This window comes from Euprymna scolopes, chromosome 2, assembly GCF_053919585.1.
Source record: "Euprymna scolopes isolate OS-2025 chromosome 2, ASM5391958v1, whole genome shotgun sequence".
In the NCBI taxonomy this organism is placed as follows: Eukaryota; Metazoa; Mollusca; class Cephalopoda; order Sepiida; family Sepiolidae; genus Euprymna; species Euprymna scolopes.
Genome location: NC_136483.1, coordinates 198,057,443 through 198,069,974, shown reverse-complemented (window position 1 = coordinate 198,069,974; position 12,532 = coordinate 198,057,443). Strand labels below are relative to the sequence as shown.

The 12,532-nt window shown below is 34.0% G+C and overlaps 1 pseudogene; it reads left to right on the top strand.

The window, feature by feature from the left end:
* The first annotated feature begins 936 nt into the window (after positions 1-936).
* LOC145242219 (5S ribosomal RNA) lies at positions 937-1,053 on the top strand (annotated as a pseudogene).
* Positions 1,054-12,532: the final 11,479 nt, after the last annotated feature.

Below are 12,532 nucleotides of genomic sequence, written 5' to 3'. Positions count from 1 at the left end.
TGTGGGAAAGAGGTTGCAAAGTAGAGAAAAGGGCATCTCCTACTACATTATGAATTAAAGTACCATACTTAATATCATTTAAGCATATTTTACAACCGGGCAACACCGGACCCCTCCCCCCATCGTTAGTAAACAAGAAATAACATTTACGATGATATTTATTGATTAAAAGTTTTAAAGAAAATAGACGTATATGGAAAACATAGAACGTATAAATAATAAGTTTTAGTGTAAATTTTCCATATTTTCGACAATCCTTTTTCAACAAATGAATTTCTTGATAAAAATGAATAAAATGTTTAATGAAATAAGTTGGCATCAGGTAATGTCAATCAATCAATGCCTCCGTTCAGTCTCAAAAGACAAAGGATACCCCCTGTATGTACAGCTGCACGTGTAATTGTGAGGCAAGGGTTGCGCAATCTCTAACCACACCTTTCCTGAATCGGCACTGTTTGAGTCCAGTGGCAAGGGGAAGTCCAAGACGATTGGAAACAATGCCGAGATAAGCAGAGAGTACATACAGCACCTGCAAGTCCCAAATGGTCACCCATTCAGTACTGACCAGGTTCAACGTTGCTTAACTTCGATGATCCAGCAGGAAGCGGTGTGTCAACGTGATTGTGCCATACATATATACGTATATATATAAATGTATATATATATGTGTGTGTGTGTATATATATATATATATATATATATATATATATATATGTATATATATAAACATATATATATATATATATATATATACATTTAATACTGACCAGGTTCAACATTGCTAAACTTCGGTGATCCAATGGGAATCGGCGCATCAAACGTGATGATGCCGTAAAATATAAGAATATATAAAGTTAGATATGTTTATATATGTATATGTTTATATGTGTATATGTTTATATGTGTATATGTTTGTATTTGAATATGTTTATCTATGTATATGGCATAATCGTGTTGACACACCGGTTCTCGTCAGATCATCGAAGTTAAGCAACGTTGAGCCTGGTTAGTACCAGATGGGTGACCATTTGGGAATTCTAGGTGCTGTATGTGCTCTCCGCGTATCCCAGTCGTCCTGTACATACACTTCACTGGCCACTGGTATTTAACAATGTCGACTCAGGAGTGATGTGGTTGGAGATTGCGCACCTCCTGCCACAAAATTTCTCATGCAGGCACTCCTACGTGGGTATCCATAATCTGTCAAAGACTACTGTTGATGTGTATATGTTTATATGCTTGTATTTGAACATGTTTATAAGTGTATATGTTAATATGTATATATGTTTATATGTGTATATGTTTATATGTATATATTTTTATATGAGTATATGTTTATGTATATATGTTTATATGTGTATATGTTTATATGTGCATATGTTTATATGTGTATATGTTTATATGTGTATATATTTATATATGTATGTGTTTATATGTATATATATTTTATATGTGTATATGTTTGTATGTGTATATGTTTATATGTGTATATGTTTATATGTTTGTATGTGTATATGTTTATATGTGTATATGTGTGTATGTGTATATGTTTATATGTTTATATGCGTATATGTTTGTAAGTGTATATGTTTATATGTGTATATGTTTGTAAGTGTATATGTTTATATGTGTATATGTTTATATGTGTATATGTTTGTAAGTGTATATGTTTATATGTTTATATGTGTATATGTTTGTATGTGTATATGTGTATATGTTTATATGTGTATATGTTTGTAAGTGTATATGTTTATATGTGTATATATTTATATGTATATATTTTTATATGTGTATATGTGTATATGTTTATATGTGTATATGTTTGTATTTGAACATGTTTATATGTTTATATGTTTGTAAGTGTATATGTTTATATGTGTATATGTTTATATGTGTATATGTTTGTAAGTGTATATGTTTATATGTGTATATGTTTATATGTGTATGTGTTTGTAAGTGTATATCTTTATATGTGTATATGTTTGTAAGTGTATATGTTTATATGTATACATGTTTATATGTATATATGTTTATATGTATATATGTTTATATGTTTATATGTGTATATGTTTATATGTATATATGTTTATATGTGTATATGCTTATATGTTTGTATGTGTATATGTTTTATGTGCATATTTTTATATGTATATATGTTTATATGCGTATATGTTTATATGCAACATAATCACGTTGACACTCTGGTTCTCATCAGATCATTGAAGTTAAGAAACGAGGAGCCCATCCAGTATTAGATGAGTGACCATTTGGGAATGGCAGGTACTGTTTGTGCTCTCTGCTTATATTTCATCCTGAAAGTTCTACTTGCCACTAATATTTAACAGTGCTCACTCAGGAGAGGTGTGGTTGAGATTACACAACTCTTTTCACAAAAATTTCCCATCCAAGTCACAGCATCATCAGTGATACTTTGTGGTATTCATCGAAATTGATGTTTTGTGGTATTCATCGAAATTGATGTTTTGCAGTATTCATCGAAATTGATGTTTTGTGGTATTCATCTAAATTGATGTTTTGTGGTATTCATCGAAATTGATGTTTTGTGGTATTCATCTAAATTGATGTTTTGCAGTATTCATCGAAATTGATGTTTTGTGGTATTCATCTAAATTGATGTTTTGTGGTATTCATCGAAATTGATGTTTTGTGGTATTCATCTAAATTGATGTTTTGTGGTATTCATCTAAATTGATGTTTTGTGGTATTCATCGAAATTGATGTTTTGTGGTATTCATCTAAATTGATGTTTTGTGGTATTCATCTAAATTGATGTTTTGTGGTATTCATCTAAATTGATGTTTTGTGGTATTCATCGAAATTGATGTTTTGTGGTATTCATCTAAATTGATGTTTTGTGGTATTCATCGAAATTGATGTTTTGTGGTATTCATCGAAATTGATGTTTTGCAGTATTCATCGAAATTGATGTTTTGTGGTATTCATCTAAATTGATGTTTTGTGGTATTCATCGAAATTGATGTTTTGTGGTATTCATCTAAATTGATGTTTTGTGGTATTCATCTAAATTGATGTTTTGTGGTATTCATCTAAATTGATGTTTTGTGGTATTCATCTAAATTGATGTTTTGTGGTATTCATCTAAATTGATGTTTTGTGGTATTCATCGAAATTGATGTTTTGCGGTATTCATCGAAATTGATGTTTTGTGGTATTCATCTAAATTGATGTTTTGTGGTATTCATCGAAATTGATGTTTTGTGGTATTCATCTAAATTGATGTTTTGTGGTATTCATCTAAATTGATGTTTTGTGGTATTCATCTAAATTGATGTTTTGTGGTATTCATCTAAATTGATGTTTTGTGGTATTCATCTAAATTGATGTTTTGTGGTATTCATCAAAATTGATGTTTTGCAGTATTCATCGAAATTGATGTTTTGTGGTATTCATCGAAATTGATGTTTTGTGGTATTCATCGAAATTGATGTTTTGCAGTATTCATCGAAATTGATGTTTTGTGGTATTCATCTAAATTTATGTTTTGCAGTATTCATCGAAATTGATGTTTTGTGGTATTCATCGAAATTGATGTTTTGCAGTATTCATCGAAATTGATTTTTTGTGGTATTCATCGAAATTGATGTTTTGCAGTATTCATCGAAATTGATGTTTTGTGGTATTCATCTAAATTGATGTTTTGTGGTATTCATCGAAATTGATGTTTTGCAGTATTCATCGAAATTGATGTTTTGTGGTATTCATCTAAATTGATGTTTTGCAGTATTCATCGAAATTGATGTTTTGTGGTATTCATCGAAATTGATGTTTTGCAGTATTCATCGAAATTGATGTTTTGTGGTATTCATCTAAATTGATGTTTTGTGGTATTCATCGAAATTGATGTTTTGTGGTATTCATCGAAATTGATGTTTTGCAGTATTCATCTAAATTGATGTTTTGTGGTATTCATCGAAATTGATGTTTTGTGGTATTCATCGAAATTGATGTTTTGTGGTATTCATCGAAATTAATGTTTTGCAGTATTCATCGAAATTGATGTTTTGTGGTATTCATCTAAATTGATGTTTTGCAGTATTCATCTAAATTGATGTTTTGTGGTATTCATCGAAATTGATGTTTTGCAGTATTCATCGAAATTGATGTTTTGTGGTATTCATCTAAATTGATGTTTTGTGGTATTCATCTAAATTGATGTTTTGTGGTATTCATCTAAATTGATGTTTTGTGGTATTCATCGAAATTGATGTTTTGTGGTATTCATCTAAATTGATGTTTTGTGGTATTCATCGAAATTGATGTTTTGCAGTATTCATCTAAATTGATGTTTTGTGGTATTCATCGAAATTGATGTTTTTTGGTATTCATCTAAATTGATGTTTTGTGGTATTCATCGAAATTGATGTTTTGCAGTATTCATCGAAATTGATGTTTTGTGGTATTCATCTAAATTGATGTTTTGTGGTATTCATCGAAATTGATGTTTTGTGGTATTCATCTAAATTGATGTTTTGTGGTATTTATCTAAATTGATGTTTTGCAGTATTCATCGAAATTGATGTTTTGTGGTATTCATCGAAATTGATGTTTTGTGGTATTCATCGAAATTGATGTTTTGTGGTATTCATCTAAATTGATGTTTTGTGGTATTCATCTAAATTGATGTTTTGTGGTATTCATCGAAATTGATGTTTTGTGGTATTCATCTAAATTGATGTTTTGTGGTATTCATCGAAATTGATGTTTTGCAGTATTCATCGAAATTGATGTTTTGTGGTATTCATCGAAATTGATGTTTTGTGGTATTCATCTAAATTGATGTTTTGTGGTATTCATCGAAATTGATGTTTTGTGGTATTCATCGAAATTGATGTTTTGTGGTATTCATCGAAATTGATGTTTTGTGGTATTCATCGAAATTGATGTTTTGCAGTATTAATCGAAATTGATGTTTTGTGGTATTCATCGAAATTGATGTTTTGTGGTATTCATCTAAATTGATGTTTTGTGGTATTCATCGAAATTGATGTTTTGTGGTATTCATCGAAATTGATGTTTTGTGGTATTCATCGAAATTGATGTTTTGTGGTATTCATCGAAATTGATGTTTTGCAGTATTCATCAAAATTGATGTTTTGTGGTATTCATCGAAATTGATGTTTTGTGGTATTCATCTAAATTGATGAACGAATGTTATTATCAGGTTTGTATATACAGGAATTAATCCTCAACTAATTAACGATCATTGTGATTTTTGGAAAACAGCTGCTAAGTAAGGGTCATTATGTGGGATATATTTAGTTCAATTTAGGCTCTTTCATGAAAATTCAAATAATTCCAATTTGGAGGAAATTCCTATGATAGATAATAGACATCAATTAATAAATATTGGCTAACTTTCAGTTTCACTCAAATATTTTAAAAGGTTGTAGGGGGGGAGGCTTAATATTGGCACAAACTCTGATTTCAAAATTTAAATATTTCAGATTTGCATTAAATTTGAGCCATAATCATAATACACCAAGTAAGCTAGATTTCCTTAAATTTCACTATCTTCTTAAGGCCTCTTAAGGTGGAGCTATAAATTTTAGACATTTACTAGAATTCAGATCATAAAATCAATTTTAATCAAACTTAGCATAAGGATATTAGACCTAAGGTTTATTATCATTATTTCTTGATGTTAATCTTTTTAAAGGAAAAAATTTAGTGCAAAACTTTTCTATTCAGGCAATTATATATATATATATATATATATATATATATATATATATATATATATATATAATTACCCGAATAGAAAAGTTTTGCACTAAATATATATATATATTACTGTTTTATCTGCTTAGTTACACATGTTTTGATTACCGAATCATATCAACGATCCGCTAATTTCATCAGACTTTATAGAAATGATTATTATCATGAGGAAAAAAGATATTAGAAAAAGCAAAAAAAAAAACAAATGAATTTCAATCAGACAAAATCAGCAGCAGTCAAGTTTAAAAAAACATTGGAAGATGATAAGAGGCGAGGAGGAGTTTAAAATATTAAACCAGAAACGGATAGGAAAAGGAAGGAGAGGGGAGAGAGAGACAGTCTGAAAAAGAAAGACGTGAGATGGGTAAAACATTGAAGGCAGAAGTAGAGGGAGAGAAAAAGAGAGAAGAAATAAGAGGAAGGAGAGAGACAAGCAGTTAATATTACAGCATTAACTTGTGGCGGTAGGTTATGGAGATACGTATATATGACTGTTGGTCATCGAATATAGGCTATATGGAGTTTAACATGTTAATTATTAATGCGGTTTGGAAGGGGGCCTTGTTTGCAATAACTAAGATGCGTCCTCTCAAAATAAACTTAGTTACATCCAACTTAAATTAATTTATTTATTTAAAGGAAGGATTAAATGTATCGACTATAAAAATAGTCTGTAAGTAACTAGATAAATTAATAAAATTGCAAGATATGAATGGAATTTATATATGTGCAGATAAGATATGAAACTATGAAAATATGCATGAAAAAGAATATAAAATAAAGATTAATAATAATAATAATAATAATAATAATAATAATAATAATAATAATAAGGACTGAAAGACCGAGGAGAGAGTGCCAGCCAGACCTCAGTTGGACAAGCGCAAAGAGAACTGGGACTTTGGGGAGGCTTAGTGCCACTCAAATTCCAGTATAAACCAATGGCCACTGCCGGCGAGAAATCAATGGTAAGAGGCTGTTGCGATGATGCTAATTCATTTGCAAATGCTATCGAAGGAGGTGGAGAGAAACTGGACGTCTGGGAAGACTTGTTGTCACTCAGCCTCCAGAGAACACCACAGGTTTCCAATTAGATCGTTTGTTGACTTGTGTGAAAGTTCCATGTGAGCCAACAACAATAATAATAATAGCAAAAGATATAGGATAAGATTCGCTAAGTAATTGTATAAATACAGTAAGCATAAGATAGAGGAATAAAAAATAAAGTAAAATATATATCAGTAAGGATTATTAATTAGGCGAGATTAGGATAAATTATATTGCTAAAAATATGGTTAGTTTAATATTTGGAAATCTGTATGGGTTGATCGGATATAAGAATTAATTGGGTAGGGGTTAAGTTATAATGATTCAGAAGTCCTAAAAGTGGCAATAGTACTCCATTCTTGGACGTACTTGGTTCTTATACAAGTAGAGAACTGCATTGGCAGTGAGATATCTACTGAAGCAACACCATTTTTCCAGCAACCTTGGCAACAGATTTGATGTACGTGTTCCATTTCAGATCAGGAGTAAAGGTCAGACCCAGAAACTCGTCAAAACATGGAGCCTTCCCAAGATGAAAGCCGTTCATTTCAATTGATGCCAGACGGGAATAAGAGCGTTGATGATGTAAAGATAGAAGCTTAGTTTTAGATGCATTAAAAGTAACCAGCCACCTCTTTCCCCATTACACCATATGCTCAAGATCTGAGGAAAGAGAATAAGACTCTTGGTCGTTTATGGCCTTTGAAGTGTTTCCATAGATGATAGTGTTATCAGCATAAATGTCTACGAATGATCTTAGGATGTGATTTGGGAGATCATTTACATGGATCAGGAAGAGAGTTGGGCCCAGGATGGACTCCCGAGGGACTCCCGCATTGATACTGTGAGCTTCTGATTTCTGCCCATCCTATGAACCTACTCTTATGAACCTATGAGGGAGAAATAATTTAATAATTGAGAAGACATCTCCAGTTATACCATAGCTGGAGATCTTATGGAGTAGACATTTATGCCATACCCTATCAAAGGCCTTTAATATGCCAAGAGCAATTGCCCTAGAAAGTAAGCCTCCGTCGAGAGATTCACTAATCCTATGGGATATAACCGTTAGCACATCTGCTGTAAATCTGGCAGAACGGAAACCATATTGCATATCACTGAGGAAGTTATTTTTGCTGGGGTGATTGACTATTTAACACAGATTCCAGCAACTTACTCATGGCAGAGATGTATGTGTACATGTGCACGTTTCTTTATGTGTATGTGTGTGGGTATGCGCGCATGTGTGTGCTCGCGTGTGTGGCCCAAGGCTAACCTTATCAAAGCACTTAACAAAAAAAAATTAAAAAAAAAGATAAAAAGAAAAAAATCAAATAGATAAACCGAATCGTAGCCCCCTCCGCCTCCCAGCCTAAGCTAACACCCAACAGGTCAAGACATACTTACCAAGAAATCATCTCATTAACAAGACGCCAACAACCTAAACCTTAGAACCCGAAATTTAAAGTAACCCCCTCTCCTTACCCCTACATATCTCTCTCCCCCTCCATATATCCCTATGTCCTTAGCCACACCAGAGAGGAACTTCCCAGAGACCCCCCCCCACAACCACCTAATGTTCTTGAACTCACAAACTAAAGCATTACCGACTGACCAAGCACCCCGCCTCCCACCTTCCCCCTTTTCTCTTTCAGCTTTTCTCGCACCCTCCCCTGACATCATTCATTCCTTCATTCCACCATAAACAAACTTTTCTGTAAAGTCTGAGGAGGCTACATACCGGACGGCCAAATAACGGTCGGTCGCATAGCTGAAACAAAAATGTAACTGAACAGAAAAAAAACGGTAATAAAAATAAAACGTATATTTGCTCTACAACAGTATTGAGCACTTTGTTCAGGTTTTTATTCATTACCATTTCTTATATATATATATATATATATATATATATATATATATATATATATATATATATACTGAAACAGTTTAAAAGTATTAAAAATGAACATAAAACCAATATTTTTTCCAAAAATGTTCAATACATGGAAGAGCTTTATAAATATATTTAATAATCGATTCATATAATAGTTTTATTTTATCGAAAGTTTTTAGTTTTATCAGTTAGAACAATTATGTTTTTATCGTTATTGAAACTTCTGGATAATTTTTTGATTAGTTTGAAAGTTTTAGTTTCATGTCTTCTATTTTTTTTTAACTGATTGTGTGTATGTGTTTGCATGTTTGTTTGTGTTTGTGTGTGTGTGTGCGTGTGTGTTCACATGTGTGTATGTTCACGTGTGTTTGTATGTGTTTGTGTGTATGTACATGTGTGTATGTGCATGTGTGTATGTGTAATAAATGCTAATTGATAACAAACTATATTTAGCTTTACATTACACTTTTTTTTTTACACAGTGGTCACCACTTATCAAGGCCCGGAAGCCACTCAGGGATAAGGGTTAGTGCAAGTACATTACTTTAGTGTGGAGATTTGATGAAGTGTTTACTTAAGGGGGCGGTTCATTAGGAATTTGTTAACGTTGGACTTGAAGACATCCAAGTTGTAGTCAGGTGGGAAGCAGGAAGACGGAACAGAGTTCCACAGGCGTGCAGTTCTAAGAAAGAAGCTTTGTTCATGGAATCCACGTTTTGATTTAGGCACAGATATAGAGTGGGGGAAATTTTTCACAGTGGATTCAGCTAGACGGGTGTTTTTTTGTGAAAGATTGGTGAGGAGGGACCAGAGATTGGAGTTCAGACGAGCACCTGCCATGGAAATAACGATAAAATAAGGATATGCTCGCAACGTCTCTTCTGTGGGAGAGAGGTTGCAGGGTAGAGAAAAGGGCATCACCCACTAAGCCACGATGTCTATTTTGTACTCTGTCAAGGCAGGATAGGCTGTTTTTAGCAGCTCCTGCCCAGATATGGCAGCAGTATTCCATCCTTGGTCGTACTTGGCTTTTATATAGATAGAGAATTGCATCATTAGTGAGATTCCAGCGACCTTAGCAACAGACTTGATGTACGTGTTCCATTTCAAATTAGGAGTAAAGGTCAAACCCAGAAGCTTGTCAAAACACGAGGTCTCTACCAGACGAGAGCCATCCATCCCAATTGATGCCAGATGGAGATCAGAGCGTTTATGATGTAAGGATAGGAGTTTGGTCTTAGGAGGTTATTGATGTAGATCAGGAAGAGAGTTGGGCCTAGGATTGACCCCTGAGGGACTCCAGCATTAATACTGCAGGCCTCTGATTTTTGTCCATCGACCACTACTCTTATGAGCCTATCAGAGAGAAATAATTTAATGATTGAGAAAACATTTCCAGTTATACCGTAGCTGGAAATCTTGTGAAGTAGACCCTTATGCCATACCTTGTCGAAGGCCTTTGATATGTCAAGAGCAATTGCCCTAGAAAGGAAGCCTTTGTCAAGAGATTCACTAATCCTGTGAGATATAACCATCAGCACATCTGCGGTAGATCTTGCAGAGCGGAAACCATATTGTGTGTCACTAAGAAGGTTGTTTCTGCTGAGGTGGTTGACTATTTCTCTATTTAATATGGATTCCAGCAACTTACTCATAACACACAGGAGACTTATTGGTCTGTACTGAGAGGGAGATGACTTATCACCTGAATTCCTCAATACAGGGCAAACTGATGAGGTCTTCCATGGAGTTGGAAAACTTCTCCTTAAGGCAGCGCTTAAACAGTTTTGTAAGTATGGGAGCAAGTTCTGGTTGAAGCTTTTTTAACACTATAATTGGGATGCCGTCAGGGCCAGTTGCTTTACGGGAATCAAGGTTCTTGATTAGCTTGGCGACCTCATGCACGGATATTTGTATGTTACCTAGCATGTTCTGTGTTATAGGAGGAAATATGGGGAGTTGATGGCCTTCGTTGCATAGGGTAGAATTAGCTGCAAAGTTCTTTGCAAATAGTTTGGCCTTGTCTGATGCTGACGAGATGATCTCTGGTCCATTGATAATGTTTGGGATAGAACGCACACTTCTGTTCAGGATCCTATTTGTTATTTGCCAAAACTAGTGGGAACCAAGCCGCTGATCAGCTACCTTGGATTTAACAGACTGGGCATATAGCTCTCTTGCATTTTTTATTACTCTTTTACAGTGGTTGCTGGCAGTCCTGAAAGCAGCTTTAGTCTCAGTGCATCTATTACGTTGGTAGCTATGGAAAAAGTGATTTCTGTGCGCGATAGCAGCAGCACATTCTGGGGAGAACCATGGCTGGCTGTTAGGTTTTTGTTGGAATTTTTTAGATGGTATGAATTGGTCTATGCCTACAATTAACCATTCGGTCAGATCTGATACTATAGAGGACACTTCCTTTTTAAACATGGAATGCAGAGGTAAATCAGATATGAATGTACGGAAGCTATCCCAGTCAGCCATAGAGTATCGGTATAGATTTTATCAGTTATCAATATAGCTCTATATGATAGGATCAGCTCTTTGTCCAAAGTATGTTTTCTTAATTAGAAATTTCTACAAACAGCTTCTTTCTAAGATCTAGCCGTCTATGAAACACGTTACCAAACGATTGCTTCCATGAGGGTTGCAACATGACAATCTGCAAAATATTGTTATATATGAATATATTTTTTATAAACATTTAAAATCGTCTACATAAATCAATAGAAAACTTATGGCAATATTTTGTAATCATTCCTTAAAATTCAACATCAACAAATATTATGCACATGTTTCGGTAATTTCTTTTAATAATCAGCATGCAGAAAAAATCTATAAATTCATTGCAGGTAAAATTAACAAATAAAGAAAGATCACACACACACATAGAACAAAAATATGTAACAAAGTCTAGAAACTTTCTTTTCTTTTCTGTTTTTTTAAAAGATTTGTTCCCCTTTTTTTACTGCAAAAAATTGGATTCAAGAGTCCAATGTATATATATATTTTTTTTTACATGGTGGTCACCACTTATCAAGGCCCCGGAGCCACTCAGGGATAAGGGTTATTGTGTGTACATTAATCAATGGGATAGTATCGTAGTAATAGTATTGTGGATTTGATAAGGTGTCATTACTTAAGGGGGTGGTTCATCAGCGATTTGTTTGTGTTGGACTTGAAGACATCCAAGTTGAATTTGGGGGGGGGGGAACAGGCAAACGGCAGAGAGTCCCACAGCCATGCTGTTCTAAGAAAGAAGCTTTGTTCATGGAATCTATGTTTTGATTTAGGCACGGATAAAGAGTGGGGAAAATTATTGACAGTAGTTTCAGCTAGTCGGGTGTTTTTCATGAAAGATTGGCGAGAGGGGACTAGAGAATGGAGCTCAGACGAGCACTTGCCATGAAAATAACGATAAAACAGAGACAGGCTCGCAACATCTCGTCTATGGGAGAGAGGTTGCAGGTAAGAGAGAAGGGTATCACCCACTAAGCCACAAAGTCTATTTTGTACTCTGTCAAGGCAGGATAGGCTGTTTTTAGCAGCTCCTGCCCAGATGTGGCAGCAGTACTCCATCCTTGGATGTACTTGGCTTTTATATAGATAGAGAATTGCATCATTAGTGAGATATCTTCTGGAGCGGTAGAAGGATCCCACCATTTTCCCAGCGACCTTGGCCACAGACTTGATGTAAGTGTTCCATTTCAGATCAGGAGTAAAGGTCAAACCCAGAAGCTTATCAAAACATGGAGCCTCCCCTAGACGAGAGCCATTCATTTCAATCGATGCCAGATGGAGATCAGAGCGTTTATGATGTAATGATAGGAG